The sequence below is a fragment of the Molothrus ater genome, chromosome 1 (assembly GCF_012460135.2).
Source record: "Molothrus ater isolate BHLD 08-10-18 breed brown headed cowbird chromosome 1, BPBGC_Mater_1.1, whole genome shotgun sequence".
In the NCBI taxonomy this organism is placed as follows: Eukaryota; Metazoa; Chordata; class Aves; order Passeriformes; family Icteridae; genus Molothrus; species Molothrus ater.
Window position 1 is genome coordinate 74866716 of NC_050478.2, and position 19247 is coordinate 74885962.

General features: G+C 34.8%; 1 protein-coding gene across 2 annotated transcripts in view; it reads left to right on the plus strand.

The window, feature by feature from the left end:
- Positions 1-538: 538 nt before the first annotated feature.
- The window catches only part of CDH10 (cadherin 10), a 93275-nt gene continuing 74566 nt past the window's right edge, over positions 539-19247 (plus strand). Inside the window, exon 1 of one of the 2 annotated variants that reach the window (XM_036398137.2) lies at positions 539-604. The gene's annotated coding sequence lies outside the window, so the exon portion shown is untranslated. Of the gene's footprint in view, positions 605-818; positions 1022-19247 lie in introns of those variants that run through there. The other variant, XM_036398128.2, reaches the window with a different exon arrangement.

Below are 19247 nucleotides of genomic sequence, written 5' to 3' on the forward strand. Positions count from 1 at the left end.
TGTGAAGTCCAAATACGATGACTAAAATAAAAGCAGACATCACAAGTACCAACTGGGGAAAAATATTAATGGGGAATTAGTAGTGATGCTGATTTTTTTTTTTTAGAACCTCTAGAAATGTGAAAAAACCCTAATTTTATATGAACTTGTCTTGTTTTGTATTAATCATAAGGCAAAATAGCAAGGTGTGAGGAAAAATTACTAATCTAATAGAAAAAAGCAGTTCAGTGAAGAAAATAATTACTCTCTGGTTTCATCTCAGCCCTCAAAGGTTTTCCTTTAACTTGGTGGCATGCTGTTTTTTAAAATAGATATATCTTTTATAAACACTGCTGTAAGACCACTGTTGATATAATGAAGTGGTTACATTTAATGAAGAAAAACACACCACAAAAAGTGGAGGTGTTTTCAGTATTCATTATTACGACGAGCTAAGCAGATGAGGCTTAGGCTTCAAAACCAGAGAACCATTCTGGCAGCGAAGGGAGGGCGACAGGCTTTCACAAAAAAAGCTTTCCGCTTGCTGTACCCTCCCACCGCATTCACTTGCAAATCACTGTGTGCTCGGAAAGCCTGCACTTCCCCGGGCTCCAACCTTCCCAGGGTAAGTGCTGCGGCTCCAGCAGCAGCGCCTCTCTCCCGCTCCCCTCCGAGGAGGGAGAGAGAGCTGTGTGTGTGTCGGTGTGTCTGTGTGTCCGTGCACGCTGCGCGTGTGTGTGTCTGCGGTGGTGCGTCTTCGGTTTGGGGTTTTTTTGTGTTTTTTTTTTTTTTTTGTCTTTTTTTTTTTTTTTTGGTCGTAAATCAGAAGCTCTGAATGAAAGCCAGTCGGAGGGAGAGCTCCCCCCTTAGCTTTGGTTCCGGACTGTCCAGAGTTAAGTGATGCTGGGAGAAAAAGCTTGAGTTAGATCCAAGTAGAATCAGTCTTAAAAAATAACAGGAGAAAACTGACCAAGAAAAGGACTCTAATAGCTCGTTTTTCAGTTTGGTTGGGGTGGACACCACTTTCTCAGCAGAATAAAAGGTAGGAACCTTTCTCATTTTCTTTCTGTTGATATTATTACAGTTATTATATTAGAGCAGTGTGTTGTTTAATGCGATTCCTATATTTCTTCTACTGTATGCAACTTTCTGCATTTTATAAATATGCGTCAGGAGTAATGAGACAAGGGATAGGAAATAACTGCTGTGCATTCTCTCTTCAAAGTATACTGATTTCATCATATGCATTCAGGATTGAAACACTAAGCATTTTATATTTTTTCTTCTCCTAGTAAGCAGGCTGTCTTTTGAGCAGCAGTTTCCATCTATAGTCAGTTCTTGAAAATTCAGAATGGGGGGAGCAAGTCTAATTGAATTGAAAAAAGGACAATGTTTCATAGTGTAACAGTCTGAAACATACACATATGTGCCCTCACTTTCTGTATACCTGTGCAAGTCTGTTGCAGCTTTCATTGTTAATCATTCTGCCCTGGATTGAATTTCAGAATAATTACCTATACTCACAGAAAATGCTTCTTATGAAGGAAATCCCTGTGGAGAGGGATAGCAAAGTGGATACAAGCAATATTTCAAATATCTGTACAGAGCTATATGCACACAGATAGGGATAAAATTGCCTGGTTTGACATTTCAGTAAAGGGGAAGTGGAGGGAGAAGGAAAAAACAGGGGTTAGAAGGGAAAAGGTGGAGGGAGGAAAAATTCAGTCTGCACCTGTGTGAGCATTTATTGTCAATGCTGCAATAAAATCCATATTTGATGTGGTGTTAAATTAATTCAGCACAATACAAATCTAAATCCATGCACTACTAACTATTGATGGCATTGTCAGCTGCACAAGAAATTTTCAATAGGCTCATACTGTACATGATACTAGTTGCAGCTGTAAAAATCTAACAGCCCTTCAGCTTAGGAGAATGCATCTACACGTGCAATCAGTGACAAATAGCAGCCAGCATTTTGAAACGGACCTATCATCTCTGTTGCTTCCACACAAATGGAGCTGTTGCCTATAATCTTCGTCTTTCATTTCAGTAAAAGCCTCTGTATTACCCCAACAGCACTCCTGCTGCTTTGAAGGTATTTTTTAATTATACAACTTGTTGTGCATGTATGTGTGGATGCATATGTGAGTATCTGTGCAGTGTGAGGAAGCAGGTCTGTAAAAAATAGTGTGGGGCTTATTTTCTTTTCCTTTTTTTTCTTCTTCTTTTAAAGGTAGTAGGCTTTAAATTTACATGGTGATGTTACTGGAGGGGAAAGGCAGAGAGTGGGAGACTGGAACACACTTCTGAATCTCTAATTCCTTTTCACATATGGCATTTACTAGGAATATTACGAGTCTGGTACTAAGATTTATTGAGATTTTCACAGCTACACAAACTTTTATATTAATTGCTTACCTTCTGAATGAAATAGCAGTCTATGCTCTTTTAGAGGATAAAAAGAAAGAAGGAACTTAGAGAACTAAGGAAAGCAAGAAGGAAACAGGTTATCTTCCTCAAGAGTTGAAAACCAGCTATTTAGAGTCAATATGGGTTTATGGCAAGAGAAGAATACTTCTTGGATTATCAACTCTTAATCTAGTTTGGGCCTGAGGGCTCATATTTTTTTATATACTTTGTTATATAAAAGTTTGTATAAATAGGTAATAATTTTTGCAGCAGTTTGTGTTAATTTTAATTTAGATTTATGTCTGTGGGTTTTTTAAGATTTTTTTTTGTGATGTCAAGACAATGATGTGCACTTAAAAGAGGAACACTGAAATGTCTGAAGAGTAATGATTATAATGCATGTATTTAAACTGAAAATTGATCCTGATTATTTGATTTTCTTGTTACTTTGAGTAGCATTGGAAAATATGTCTTGGCTACTTGCCTTGCCAACCATTTATAATACTTGAGCAGTTTGTGGAAAGAAAATAGCAAAATACAACTTAAAAAGACTGTATATAGAATCTTATATATTCCTAGATTATCTTTTCGGCTTTGCATTAGAATAAATGAGTATAGATACACTAAAACTTCACACTTGCATGTTCTCAATAGACAAAGGGTCTGTGAAGAATGATGAAATACTGAAATGTGCTCACAGTAGACACTGTGTCTACTGTTCTTTTCTGTGCTTAGCAGTAGTTAAAAATGCAGAAAAATAATGTTATAGATGAGGGAAAATGAGCATAGAATTAATTAAATGTAGAGAGAGATTAAAAAAAAATACACATCTAGACATACAAAGCAGTATACAAATTTCAGCTAAGTGATGTAAGTTTTTTTCCTTGCTGAATAATTAAATGTAAAAGTCAGAAAAGGTTAATTTGAAGATAATATCTGCCTCTGATTCTGAGAGAGTAATTTCCTCATCTCAACGTGATTTCCCAAGGAAAGAAATGAATGCAATAGAGCCTGTCTCATCTGGATAATTCTGTGCAAGTGAATTTTTTATTTTTTTTTTTTAGGTCTGCTAACCATACTTACAGTCTGATTGAAAAGGAGTATAATTTTGTACCACTAGGTTGCAGCACTGGTACAGGGGGTCAAAGTAAGATTGAACTATTGTTGAATAGTAGTAATGGGGTGAATATGGGGTTATGGTAATATTATTTTTAATTTATTCATTATTATCACCTGAAATCATGTTTGTGAACACCAAGGTGTTTTAACTGGATGTCATAAAATGTCCTTCATAGATTTGAAAAAAACCTGCTGTACTGCTAATTCTTTGACATTATTATTAATTTTGTGACTGACAGAAAGAGAAGAAAACCACTGATTATTTGGGCAGAATATAAGGGTCTAAGGAACATTTTGTGAGTGACTTCAGCGAACCACATGAATATTACCACTGAGTTTACTATGGGCTTTTTACTAGCATTCTATTTGATACATTGGTTTTTGTAGAGGAGGAAAAAACTGAAATTAGAAAAGTAAAAGCCATCTTCTCATGAGAAGTTTAAATATGCCTGAGTAAAACATTATGAAGGGTGACTTCACTGCACATAAGGATGCCACATCATAGCACAATTTCATTTGCTCTACAGTATGCTCAATAGTATGTAATAATAGTATGTAACTGTCAATGAAAGCTCATAGAAACTAAAGGTGCAGTTCACTGAAAGATTAGGTGATTAAAAAGCACACATGCTGCACATCCTGCACTTTCATACCTGCTAATGTGAACACCTGCCTTTTGAGAAAAAAACCATAATTCCTCTATTGTCTAACTTCTGGAAAACCTTAAAAGCAAAAAGAAATAAAAGAAGCAGCAATGGTATTCTGAGCTCTAAATGTTCTCCAAATCTCTCTTTAGGCCAAGAGGAACTCCTATATCTAAAATTGCTTGTGTTTTGCTCCCTGGATTTACATGTCTTCAGCTTTGAATCATTGGCATGGTGACTTCCCTAACATGCCTATTTCTCTGGGTTTATGACTCTACAAGAGAGCAATAGAAAAAAAAATTGTCGTCTCTGGGAACTGTGTATATTGTAGTGACCAGACTGCATTACTGAACACAGAAAAAAACCAAAAAAAACCAAAAAGGTATCAGCTGAACCTGAACACTTTTTTTCTTTTCATCTGGAGGGAGGCCAGAGTACCACCCAACCAAAGGCTATTGAGCTTATATATTCTCTCTACTGGCCTATCAGTCTATTTTTTCATATGTGGGCAATCTGGCAAAAAAATTGCCAGTTGAAGTCTTATACACATTTCTTTTTACATGCAGTCTTCCTAATTATTTAATGTCAGAGACAATTACCTCAGATGTGTATGTGTGATTACAGTAGAGGTAAAACAAGGACAACCTTTATCTTAAACAGGGCTTGCATTCTGAAGCAGAATACTGTAAAATTTCTTTCTTAATTTAATTCAGCCTTTTATTACTTGACTTTTTCTGCAAGTCCCACTGCTGTTTCTTGTTTTTATTAACTTCGATAAAATAGATCATGTTTATCATGTTTTTGTTAAAGGAGTGTGTCCATCAGGAGGCATAAAGCTCTAGTAGAATCTCAGAGGTACTTCCTAGCTTGTCACAGGACATCTGCTCTGGGATACAAACTCTAGTCTGCTATCTGGAAGTGTGTACCTTGTACCAACAGGCTGCATCAGGGAAATACAAAGATTTAGGAAGTTAATTGGATATAATGAAAAGCAACATGGGAGGTGTCCTTTTTAATATTATGTATGTCATTCTTCACATGATGTTTTTATTTGTAACTTATTATGGCATCTCTTAATTTTAACTAAAGTGAGTGTTGAACTATATTTAAAACAGTAGGGAATCATGTAATCAAAAGTTCATGGTGTGTGTTTACAGTAAAGGTAATGATTCAAAAAATGACTTGAAATAGATGTTTCCAGAATTCTGTTGCTTCAAAAAAAAAAAAAAGCTACAACTGTATTCTTCTATTTTCTTAGAAAACAAAAACCTCTCTTCAAATATTTTCTCATGAAGAACTGTATATGGTATGATATATATGAATGTATGTACATGTATTTACTGTTAATATTCCATCACCTACCACATTACAGGTTGCATTTATTGTATCACCCTAGGGCAATATTTTGCATTACAACATAAAGAACATGATATGCCACCACTTATCCAGACCAGAACATGATCTTTAAAGATGGCTGCAATACTCATGAACTCTGCAGTGCAGCAATACCCAGATTTTATGAACATGAAGAATGTATACCAATGTAATTTGCAGCATTATTGGCAAGACTCAAAATGCCATCTGTTTAATACATGCAAAAATTATCTTACCAGTTGCCATACTCTTCTAACAGGAAGCACAAATAAAACAGAGATATACCTGTGTCTAGAAAACTTAGAAGCTGTGCATTCTGTCATTAGTTCCACTAAGTATCACAGCCTTAATCAAGAGAGTTTCAAACATTTCATATCTTACACAAAAGACAAAATACATGGAGTAAATCTATGATTTTAAATGAGAGTGAGAAAATATACAAGAAGCCAAAGTAGGTGTAATTATTTGGAGTTAATACTGACAATAGAGGGAGGGTGATTAGGTTTATTCTGATTCTAAGTATTCCAAGAAAAATTATCCCATAAATGTATCAATTATTTTCTCTTTGAAGTAGTGAGTTGTCATTTCCCTGATGCCGTTTCCATGGTGTATGGAACTGGGAACCATAAATGAACATCCATTTTATCTCTGTGTCACCAGAAAATTAGTTAAAAGTAGACATTTAGATTAGATATTAGGAATAAATTCTTTACTTGTAGAGTAGTGGGGCGCTGGAACAGGATGTCCAGGGAAGCTGTAGCTATCCTATCCACACTAGTAGGTGGCATCATAACTCATGGTAGGAGGGCCTTGGAACTACGTGATGTTGAAGATCTTTCAGGTCCCTTCTAACCCCACCCTTCCTATGACACTATGATAAAATGTCATTGATTCTATAAACCATTAAAATTATAGGTAATACATCTACTAAAAGTTTACATGGGCTAATTAGATTGATAAATTTCATTCTTAAACTTACATTGGGTGTATATTTGCTTGTTTGTTTTTTAAATGTTGAGATTATTCAGAAGACGATCTGGACTTTCCATTTTTAGAAATAATTGCAAAACGAAACCCAAGAAAAACAGAAAGCACAGAAAGAAAAAAGACCCAGCTGAATAAGTTTAACACAAAAAATCACTAAACATGACAAATTGAAGCAAGAGAATGACAATATTTCAGTTCTTACTTCCTTTCCATTTGTAAAAATAAATTTTAGTAACAAATTATGCAAATAATCTTTTACAAAAAGTTTACCTCATGCTATAAATCATATTTTCATTAAGAGTACAGATACCTTCTAATTTTTGGGGTTTTTTATTTAATATGGGACACGGTTTTTACATGTTGATACCACTTCATGCTATATTATTTTTTCATGCATTAGAGGTTTGATTCTGTGGCATAAGCTATGCAGAGCTGCTACCCTGCTCTCCTGACTTTCTGCTAAAAAATAGAAGCACTGTTAAAAATAATAGTCTTGTATTAAGCAGTAAGTAATGGTGTAGACCTCAATTCATGAATGTGTTAATGGGGTACACATAATTACTTTGTAGCCAAATCAAAAAATTTCCTTGCTTCTGAGACTACAGAAGTTAGACATTTCATTATGGCACAAAATATATTTTAATATCTACTTAAGCATATTACATCTAAGTTCCCTAAATATACTTCTGCTTTCCACTTCTCTTGGCCAAGTTTTAAATATTATAGTCTTAAAAAAAATAGTCTTCTAAATCTTCTCTTAGGGATAGTTTCCACAGTCTTTTGGCAGAAATTTCTAGTGTCAATAAAAGAGTGGGATCTCACTATCGTGAGAACCATTTTAGGAAGTGTGATTTTTCTTCCCCCTCTGTTGGACAAAGATTATTTTCTGATATTAGCATGCTAAGATGTGCTCTTTCCCTTGAGTGAGACTGTGGTCCTCATGGTGAAGATAGCACTAAAGCTGGAATCTTGATTAAAATGGGTGAACAGAGTCCCAGGCATGTTAGGTACATTTGGTTTTCTTCGTGACTTAGGGGCATTTTATTAAGTTTCTGATTAAGAAGTTAAAAGCAATTGTGCTATGTGTTACTGGAACTACTTTGTTTTCTAGTAGTCACAACAGAATGGAATTTGAACAGATAGAGATACATCTAGAGATTTTCCTCTCTAATAGCACTGTTTTATAAAATTGCTGATACTATTCCTTCAAATTTCCCTTCTTCAGTGGTTTCAAACCAAATAGTATCCTGATTAGTCTAATTAATCTCTTAAGGAAGAAATGTATTATTTTTTGTTTGTTTATTAGTTTATACTATTTAGAGTCTTTAATCATTCTGATCATCAGAATAAACTGATCTCTTCTCTTAAATTTAAGCACATATGTGGAATACTTGTACAGGATGGAAATTAGGACAAAATCATACATTTATTCTTTCCATCCTTGATTAACAAAGCATCTGAATCACTCTGAAACACATGCTATTAGTGAATATATCCTGACTGTGGTTGGTTTTCTCCAGTTTTTTATTTGAAGCCAAAATAATGAGAAGTAGGAAAGGAAAGAAAATAACTAAGACATAGTGCATTATATTATTAATCCCATTAAAGTTTTGATGAACATAAGTCTTCTAGAGAATTTATAATGTGACTAAAAAAAGGTCACTAGGCTTGAGATATTCTAAACTGGATGCCTAAAATATTATGACGAAGGAGAAACCAATTATTTGAGCTATGAAATCAGAAGTTGCTTTTTTTTTCTTAAATACCAGTATAAATACATTTCACTGCTTTCAGGGATTTAAATGGCATTTGCTATATATAGTGCTTTAGAACAGAACTTACAAATGAGCTTTTAAGTTTTTACTTCTAGCAACAACCACTTAGCTGGAGTTACAAACCAGTGGTAAAGCTCAAAGTAGTTCAGCCTTCTAAATTACAGGACCAGACGCCCTGTGTTAACAGAGCAGTGAGTTCTTGTTAAAGTTCAGGTTATGTACATGCAGGAGAGAAAATACCTGGCCATTTCCCTTCTCCATGGCTGCAGCCGTCAAGATCCAGCCAGAAAGTGCTCATGCGTGTGGGTCTGAGGTTGTTTTGCCACTTGGACAGGCTGTGAAAGTCAAGGCTAATGGGATAAAAGCAGCCTAGGTGGATCAGTCCCACAGCTGTCAGTTACATGGTTCCTGCTGAATCTCTGGAAAAGCACCCAGGTGGTTTTGCCTTAGAGCCTTAGAGGTATCCATGACTATTGGGTCACTTTAGTGGTGTGACTGGTTCCTTGTTACTCTGAGTATGCTGGTTGGAGTCCATTTCTACTTCTAGTATATTAAAATCCTTCTTTTCCCAGAAAAAAAAAAAAAAATAGAAGAACACTACAAAAAACATCTTGATGCCCTGGTACTAAAAGATTAATTCCAGGACAAGTTTAGAAGCTATTTAGTTATCATAACAGTAGATTCAAACTGGGATATTAGTTATGAGGAAGATAAAAGGAAAAAAAAAATGATGTCATAATGGCATGATGACAGCAAAAAAAAGTATACTTTAAAGCATTCTTTCTAATTCTATCTAAGTAAACAGAAATCATCTCAATGATTCTAATGTTTAATCAAGTGCTGACTTCTCAAGGGTAATCCATTAGTTCTTTAAAATATATGAGCTAAAATGAAGTGATGTGCAGAAAAAAATGTTTGAAGGTGGCTTAATATGTTTCTGTAAAATCAGAAATATTGGTGATGAAGATCAGGACAATACTGACACAAACATATTTCTTTTACAATATTAAAATTTTTCTTTAAAGGAAAAAAAGCTACAGTGACTTGAAATTAGCAGTGGAATTTGTAGTTCTTTTTTCTGAGATGCTTGCTTTCTTTCTCGTTGGAGGTTATGAACTGCTTTTTAATAGTAGTTTTGCTGGAATTTTAATAGACACATGTGTTACATGAAATAATTGCCAGTGAAGTGATTATGGCTTGAATTTTTTGTCCTACATGGGACTATGGGGTCTGGTTTTGGTTTGGTTTTATGCAGTTAGCCCTCTCCAAGCTGTTCATGTCACATAGTAATGCCCTTCATACAGGATGAGGTGTTGCTGTGGGAATAGAAAAGCATTCATTTGACAATATGGTATCTTACAAGTTAGAAACAGTTTCTTCACTTTTCATGTTATATATCACACAACTTTTTAAAGAGCTCAAAAAATTTGAGATAAGCTTTTTTTTAATTGCATTTGGGAGGTGTAATTGAGCAGAGTAAAGGAACAATTCATAATGCATAAATGAAGTTTCATAAATTTTCTTTGAGGGAAATTATACATTGTTGATGGGTTTGGAGTTACGTTTTTTGTGTCTGTTCAGTTTTTATTAATATATTAGATATGGCTTTGCTTCCCTGTCCTATAGGGGAAATATATAATTCTAAATGTCCAAAGCTAGTTCTTTGCAATTTGTAGGAAACTTAAGCTTTAGTATAACAATTTTTTTCTCCTTTAACTCTGTGGCAAGTCTCTACATTTTGGTAGTTTGTCAAAGTAAGCAGAATGATATTCATAACTTGCTAACCAAATTGAAAGTCAAATATTGAAGACATTTCTTGTGCAATTCCCTGAAAAGTGTTCCTTTTTTCAGATAGGAGCCTTAGGAATGCAGATATTTTTAATCTTTTGGTGCCATCTCGTGGCAAGAACATAATTATATATAACAAAGAGGTAGTCTTTTCAGCACGTATTTTCTAAGCTTGGGAAAAATGTACCTTGCTTTGGTGATATATATTTATGTATGAATTTTAATAGTGACTGTAAAATAACAAACTAATTCATGCATAGGACAAAGCTATCTTTGGTTTTCGGTTTTCTTCCTTTTTAAGAGCCTGTAAGTATCGATTTGAGAAATCTCACAAAAATTGACTGTCATTAGCACATAGAAATAGATTTTTAGTCTGCTGCATTAGATCTCTGTAGCATACTTAACTGGTTCAAGGCAATTGTCAATATATTTTTATTCTAGCAGTGCATTACATCTCTGTAGAACACTTTAATACTTAGCTAGCTCAAGGCAATATTCACTTCAGCATCCTGTAATGTTTAACAGAAAGCCACGGTCTGTGATAGCATTCTTGTGTTTCATTTTATTTTCTGGTTTTGGCTTGGGAGAATTCATTCAACCTGCATCCAAAAAAAGGAGCAAGAACAGCACAAGAATGCTACATATTTTTCTGGTATTTTCATTGGGATTCAGAAAAATCAGTAGTTTTGGTTCTGTCCTAAATAAATACTAGCTTAATACAGAGAGGCTTTAAAGATAATGCTTGTAGGTATCTGCAATCAGTAAAGATCACATTCTTGCTCAGTTTCTGAAGGAATTTTCTATACAATAGTCCATATTTGCTTACATATCTCTAACTTCCAGTCTGATGAAAGTTTCGATGCAAATATACTATTCTCTTTAAAGAGCTGGAAAGAGAATCGAGATGTCTGTCGTGCTTTTACTTATGGTGGGGAGTTCTCATTCTTTCAAAAGTAACGATGTTTTTATTCTTAAAAAAAAGAAAAGAAATTATATCTTGTTCAAGTAACATCCAAATATGCTGTAGTTATTGAAAATAGATGTCAGATTATTACTTTGTGAGTTATTATAATATCCTCCCAGCTGAAGAAGAAAATACTATCAATCAAAATTAGTACAAATGAGAACACTGTTTTAAGATCCCACCTGTTCTTTTCGTGTCAGATGATTCCATTACTTTCTGTAAACATTAGCATTACTGTCTATGTACTGTATACTTCCTGTATTTTTACAGAAAATAATATTAGAAGGATAAAAAATCAAGCTTTTCTAGCAATTATATGGTAAATATTAAAATGTTAGTCACTAGAATATGATTTTTAATAATCAGTCACTAGCTGAGGTACCACTGTGATAAGTTCAGTGTACTACGATAAGTCAGTCAACAGGTGAAGAAGCATTCATTTTTGTTGGTTAGAGTTTGTGTGATTTCTCTGATTAGGGTTAGCTAGGTATAAAACTCCCTTGCCTATCAGCTAGAATGAAGACAAGAATCATAATATTAATGTAATAAGATACAGAATTTCAACAGTTTTTACAGGTATGTGATAATGTGATTATTTCCTCCTCATCCAGTAAAATTCCCTTAACAGTTAAGTATTGAATATTCTCTCTCTTTCTATATCTGCCTCCTGTAATAGACTACAAAATTAAAGTGGTGACTTAAGAGAGAATTGCAATTGCTGATTCCAGTGAGTTGATGAGATGTATATTCCCTTACAAGAACAAATCTAAATGTCATAGTTTTGATGGAAACACAGACAGAAAAGTGTGAAGCTTAAGGCCTCATAAACTAAATCTTAAAAAGGTACAAACTAAATCTTAAAAAGGTTTATAGAAAGATATTTACCAATATATTTTCTTCCTAACTTCTTATTCTGGATTAATACACATTTGTTTATGCATGTCAGTGTAAATGTCTTTCTGTTACTTTTAATACAAACATTACAGAATATTTTAAAGATTATTAAAGAGGAGGAAAGTAGAATTCTGTTATATGTTTTGGACAGGTATTTTTTACTTTTAGTTTAAGGCATTTTTAATATGTACTTTCTTCTAAAAGCTTCAGCAAAGGCAGGCAATATGCTTCACCTGAAACATGGAATGAGATGGGCAAAAGAGCAAGCACAGGTACAGAAAGATGATGCAGCCTGCCAAAAGTCACCGAAGAGCAAGTCTCCAAAGAGATGAGATTAAGAAAATTTGCAGACAGTGTTATGTGGATAAGAGGGAAGTAAAATCAGTTTAAGGGATAAAAAGAATATGTAGATAGGAAAATGCATTAGAAAGATGAAATAATTCGATCTATGAATGTCTTCTTTGAACTTAGGGAGGGAAGAGGAAACATGGTCAATTTAAGTGATTCTTCCTATTTGTAGAGCTTCTGGAGGTGAAAAGTTAATGATTTTGTGATTGTCGTCGGAAAAGCTTAGAAATATGTATAGCACAATTTCAGAATACGTTTTTGGAAAAATGCTAGAATCTCTTCATTTTTTGCTGTAAAATTCCTTGTATTCCCTTTCTTCAAATGGCACCTGTTGAACAGTAGATTTTGTTCTTTCAATCCCAGTGTGCATAATTTAGTTAGAATTTTAGGTAAGTAAATACATTATTTATGATGGAAACTGTTGGATCCTATATATAAAGGGGAGACTGAAAAGCATCTGTCACTGAACTTGTCTAGATGATCAAAGGGAAAAAATGCTTTTTAAAACTGTTTCTGGGGTTAGTCTGTCAGATAAGGTTGATTGCTGAGCTGTGGAACTTGTGTATTTAGTGTGTTCTCCTGACTGTCAAAATTATTTATATCTAGAGTGACGACCAGTTAGTCTAAGCAACACATACCTAAGCTGTGGCAGTGAAAGAAAAGAAATCATCCTGCTGTACAACCGCAGTAGTAAATAACTGACATGTTTCAGGGCCCACAAGCCTTCAGAAATTTTAAACAAGACATAAAGGTCACAAAAACACAGACTCCTGACAATCATGGGTGCTGTTATTACATGCACAATGTAGCTGTGCCATCTTTTCAGACTCCTGCAGAAACAGTCTGAATGAGTTTGTAGCTATGACTTTGTCCTTTGGAGATTGCACTTCTTAGGACAAACTGGGAAGGGTTTTTTCAATAGAAAAGACAACTGCAAAATTAGAAGTAGTGATACTGATATGTAATTTTTGGCATTTGGTTAAACTTACCTTTGTCAAAGAAAACTTGGTTGTTTTCTTGTGAAGATAAACAGAGAAGCCTAGGTATGTATTATCTGCAAATGATGCACTTTTTTCCTTCCCTGCCTTTTACAGTGTAGAACTATTTTAAATTATTGTTATTATTTTTATATTTATTTTTATTACTACTACTACTAATAAATTTTTATGTATTTTATTATGTATGAATATAGAAATAAGAAAAAAAATTAAATTATCTCTTATTGGACTGATGGGATTAAATCAACATGCTTCAGAAATAAAATTGTGTTTTCCTGCAATGGATTTATAGCCATACACTCTGATGTAAAGCACTATGACAGACTGTCATGGGGATAGCTGTCACTTTTTAGTATTGTTAAGAGAATTCAGGAAGCAAAAGGCAAAAGGAATTGTAGTTCCTTAAAAATGTGACAAAAATTTCCAGCCTTAAGAAATTTTAAAACTTATTTTTCCCTGATTTTACCATAATTTTTAATAGCCTCACAATGTCTTGTGCAGGATAGAAACACTTTCAGAGAAACAAAACCCTTTCTTCTCTAGAAGGGTCTCTCTACAGCATTCAATTACGTTCTCCTCAAGCTAAGGAAAAAAAACACCTTTATGTCCAGATATTCCAGAAGTCTTTATGATAGTTTTAGACCAGCCTACAGGTCTTTTCTAGCTCCTTAGGTGTTTGTGACGACTGATTTACATGGGAAAGGAATGGTGGCAATGATCAGCTCTCCTGCTTCTTTTTTGTTAGTCCATATTGCTGTCCACAAGGACTTCACAGATTTTACCCTTTGAAAAGACCATACCAGTCTGTCTTGCCACTCATTAAAAAAAAAAAATCCTGCAGGAGATTAAGTAAGAATTAATCTTCCTCTTTCTGTGTGTTTTGGTACTTCTCTGAAAGGCATTTTGGTTAACAGCAACAGTCAGGTGTCAATTAGGCCACGCTTGAAGTACTGGGGCTTGTTCAGGCGGAAGAGTCATGCATGTGAGGAACCAGGAGACTCAGGGCTGGACAGCACTGCAGAAGCTCCTCATTGTCAGTGGATTTCTGATGCCCTCTTTGCAATAACAGGGAAGGAGTTTGCCTCCAGGAAGGACTGAAAGCCACCTCCTACTATATATTTCAAACCTGGGGATTGTATGAAGAAAACCACAGAATTTTGAGGCCAGGTTATGTTGATAAACTCAAACACTTCTGTGCAGGGGACACCCCAGCAGTTCAAAAATTATTTAAGTTTATGTTTAATTTCCAATACTGTTGACAGGATTTGATCAGATATACAAAGTTCAGCACATTTTTTTTTTTTTACTCTGTCCAGATATGTACACACTTGTGCTTTGGACAATTTTGTCCTTAAACACAGCTGTGCCTTGTTCTGAGACTAATTTTCTAACAGAAAATAAGAATAAAACAGCTCTATATTTCTGAACTTAACTTCTTCTAACTCCCTGTTAACCACCAACCTTACATATTTGTCTCAGCTAGTGCTTAGTAGTATTATGTTCAGAACTTATAATTTTTCCGACTCTTCATTGGTTTCTACCTTCATTTTAATAAAAGGCTAATTTTAATTGCTCACATAATTCTTAGGAGGCAGCGAATTTTTTCATAGCCTTTCAATGATGTCCAATAAGTATTTGTCAGGAAGTTGATTTAATTGACTTAAGGACCACAGTGAGCAGCCTGCTTTAGTCTTGAAATGAAGAGGACAGTTGGAATGATTAAATTTTATAGAGAACTCACATGATTAGAGCTTGTCGTGGAAGAGAAGTGCAAAATGAGAACTTTCACTGAGCTGAACATTCTTATTGCCTAGGAAGAGCTCAATTGCACTTTTGCTTCAGGGTACATTGAGCAGAAATTTTCACATCCAAAGCAATATAGAGAATTATATATTTAATAGAATACTAATAAGTTACCTCACTGAAATACTACAGTGTGGTAAGTTAAACACTGCCAACTATTTTAGAATTATTAAATCTTCCACATAAGACTTTAATATAAAATTATTAGGGAAATCAAATTACAAGCCTTTTTAATACAAATATTTTACTTCTAGAATTTTAATGATTGTTGCATTTTCCTTTATGTGTTTCTGTTAATACAATTTCCAAAATTATAAGCAATGTTTTTGTAATGTTACTTTTATTCCAATGTGGCCCAGCTCTCATTCAGTTCTTGATCACTGGCTTTCTTTCTGTGCTGTGTGGGTATTGGTATTTCAAAGTTTCTTTTATGTGTCATGTTCTTTGCCTAGGACATACTTCTTATGTTCATTGCTTCTCACTTCACATTTCCTGTCAATCACAGATGTTTATCTTCATCTGTGTGCTGTAATACAGCAAATTAACAACTGAATGCTTTGAAATGCAATCAACAATTGAGTGCTTCAAAACAATTGGTGCCTGTGAACAAAAGGTTTACTGTGGCAAGCTGAAAGGAGTCTGAAGTCCTGTGTGAGAAACTTTATTATGTAGCTAAAACATAGAACACTTCTTTTTTTAGCATCAAAATATATTAATTCAGGCATCCAAACTTCTGTTGTAGTGGGCTGCTAAGTAATGTCATACTTCTTCCAGATATGCCCTTCCTGGGCTGTATCACCAGGATCCACAAAAATTGGTTAAACTTGAGGAGACCTAATTGGTGTAGCAATGCCCTGAAACCATGTAAGAGACCATATGGCACAGAAGCAAGGAGAAAAATTAAGAAATTGTTCCGACATCAGCAATCATGTGATAAGTCCCTTTACATCTATCCATAAGAAAAGACTATCTCTAGGTATCAACACACACATACAGATTATTCTTGGAGATGCTGTAATACTTTGCATATGCTTACAAATTTTTTTTCTAATGTTTCTTCAGCCTTCTGCTAGTTTTTAAACATTGATTTTATGGTGTATTCAGTGCTTTTAAAAATATTCAATGCTCTCAAGGGTATTCATGATGTACAGCTAGAATTCCTAGATAATTTTCAGTGTATAAAGGCTATTATTTATAAAGATTTAATTAACAATAAAGAAAAGTCTGGTTTTATCATGTCTTAGTTATTAGCTCCTAATAGGTGTGGGAAGTAATGGGGGTTATTGGGCTGCAACAGTGTTATTGCATAGGCATAGACCTCTTATCTATTTGTGCACTGCCTGGTTGTTTGCAAAACAGCAAAGGCTTCAGAACTGCTGAAGAGCTTTAGGCTATTTTTTGTCCATTCAATATATTATAATTAAAGAATACAGCCACCTCCACCCCCAGACCATATCCACTCTGCTTAGTCTGTAGTTCTGTTACCTCCTAGAAATGTTATATGGATGCTTGGGCAGCACATTATTTAGTGAAATTTGAATTAAATTATAATTCGATAACTGGTGCGGCTTTTTTTCTTTTGAACTCAAACAAAACTAACAATCAGTATTTAGCCTAGAGAGGGAGCATTGCAATTACCACTGTATAGCGAATAAAATAAGTCTTCTTGATCATTTGAGATTATCAAAAATTATGGAATACAGTTATGAGTATATAGGTGTTGAAAACAGCATTCCAATATCAGTTGCATCTTGGGAATTTTTACTAATGATTGGGCTGCTTTGCATATAATCTCTGGGGCTCCTTCTTTGTAAACAGATTCTGGTGGGATTTGCTCATTCTCTTCAAAAGCCTTCCATTTCCTTGAGGTCCTGTGCCACAATGCTTGTGTAAGCATTGAGACAAAATGTTCATGGGGAACAGAAGAACTAGGATGTCTGAGCTGTGTTTTGGGAGGGGAAACATAACCCAGGGTACATATGATGTACAGTTGTTTGAACGTATGCAGCTTTACCCATTTTTCACTACACAGGAGTGAAAAGCAAACAAAATCTTTCTACAGTGTGTGAGTATTGGGTTTCCAGCATGAAGACAGACCTATGTAAACTGCCATGTTTAGGTGTGTCTTAGTTTGGAGAGACAGGTGTCTGCTAAGGAAGGCAGGAGCCTCCCCTGAAATGCAAAATGTTAACCCCTCCCTCTGATTTGCTATAAATTTTAAATTAAGGGGCTCTCAGGCAAAAATATGGGAGCAGGAATAACAGTTCTTTATTAGGGAAGAAAATAAAAAGATAAAATAAACAATGCAGTAAACTAAAATAACACTGACAGAGTCAGAACACGACCTGACATCCTGTTGGTCCAGGTGTTGGTAGCAGTCCAATTGGAATTGTGGCTGCAGTCCTCCAGGTGTTGTTCTGTTGGAGCAGTGATCCTGTAGAAGGGGTGTATTCTTCTGAAGATCCAGTGGAAGAGGCAGCTGTTCCTCTGGGAAATCTAGTGAAGAAACCCATGCTGGTGTTCCAGAAACTCAAGCTTATATCTGCGTAGGAATGCTTGGCTCCTCCCTCTGGGCGGAGCATCTCACAATGGGGTGCTATAGTCCTTATCAGTCATGCAGTGATATTCAATAAAGATATGCAAAAACTGCCCACTTAACAGAAGACAACTGCCATACAGATGGCAAATAGAAAACAATTGGCTTGGCAATCCAGGACAAGATGCTTGTATTTTCTTGTACTTTTTGGAAGTCCTTCTATGGAATCCTGTGTATGGGAATATTGTGGCCTGTCAGAGACTGTCACAAAGATAAGACATTTGTAAAACTAAGACTGGGGAATAGCTCACAGAGTTTGGGAATAACTTGGCCTAAGTCAGCTTCATCCCTGTCCACTGGATAGGGATTGTATTTGTATACTTAAGTAAAATAACATGGTAATATATAATAAAATAAATCTGGGAACTTTCAAGTCTGATGAAATCGTTTGCCAATTTAATGAAATGTTGATTTTATTTTTTTTAAGAAGTTTTCTGTAAACAATATTGATTTATTTCCTCTGCTTCTTTCCACAGTCTCTTTGGAAACATAAGATTTTATGTTTAATGCTGAATGACGTGTCACATTAGAGCTTAGTGTGATTTGAAACAACTGAAACAGCTAAAAGAATCAAATGTTACATTGGAGACAGGTCGTTCATAATAGCAATGTAATTACAGTTTTCATAGGATTTTTCCTCTTTCAGACAGCATTTCTTCTGCCTGCTTAGAATCATTCCATCTTTCTTTCCTTGAAGACACAGTGGGTACATAAGCATTAACCATTTTGTGTTCAGGTCCTTAGGCTGTTTCCTGTTTCCAGTGAGGTTATGAAGTACTGCTGAAAATCCAGCAGTCTAAAGGACCAGCTGCAAAAAAAAAAAAAAACAAAAAACATAAGGTGAGATACTAGTCAACAAAATATGAATAAGCATTTAGTTTTTCAAATTATGTTTAATCCCTAAACAGCTGTGAAGGCCAGCCTGCAAATATTACCCATTTTATGTGGAATCTACATTAATGGAACACTTCATTATTTTTGATTTCACAATATGGGGCCAGTATGATTAAGATTGGCTCAAAAAGCTTGGTTCTCCTTTGTTCAGTTATTGTGTGGATGTGAAATATATCTCAAATTATACGTTATATAATAGCATTTTAATACTTTTTTCAGTCTAGATAAAAAAGTTCAGGGTTGGTCTTTTGGGTATAGCAGTTACAAGGTTAAGGATGGATAGAGGAGGAGAAGGAAGTTAATCTCCAACACAGTCTTAAGAGATTAATTGTACTATGTTAATGTGTGCTAGTTCTGTCTGTAGATGTGATTATCATAAAAAAAATTTAAAAAAGAAATTCACTGGGCTGGGGCTTGTGGTTTGTTTTTTTTTCAGTTTTCTTCTCAGCTACAAATAATTTTAAACATTATTTCTTGCACACTCATTAATAATGCTAACAGATTAACCTCTTTCCAAGTCGTTCATATTTCTAAGTTGTAACTTGTTCTTCCCTCTCACATGCTTTTTTTTTCTATAATGTAGCAGCACCAGTTTGTTCCATGTGCCATGACAGTCATGAGATTTCCTCTCCTCCACACCTCTTAAAATGTGGTGTTCAAAATGAATTTATT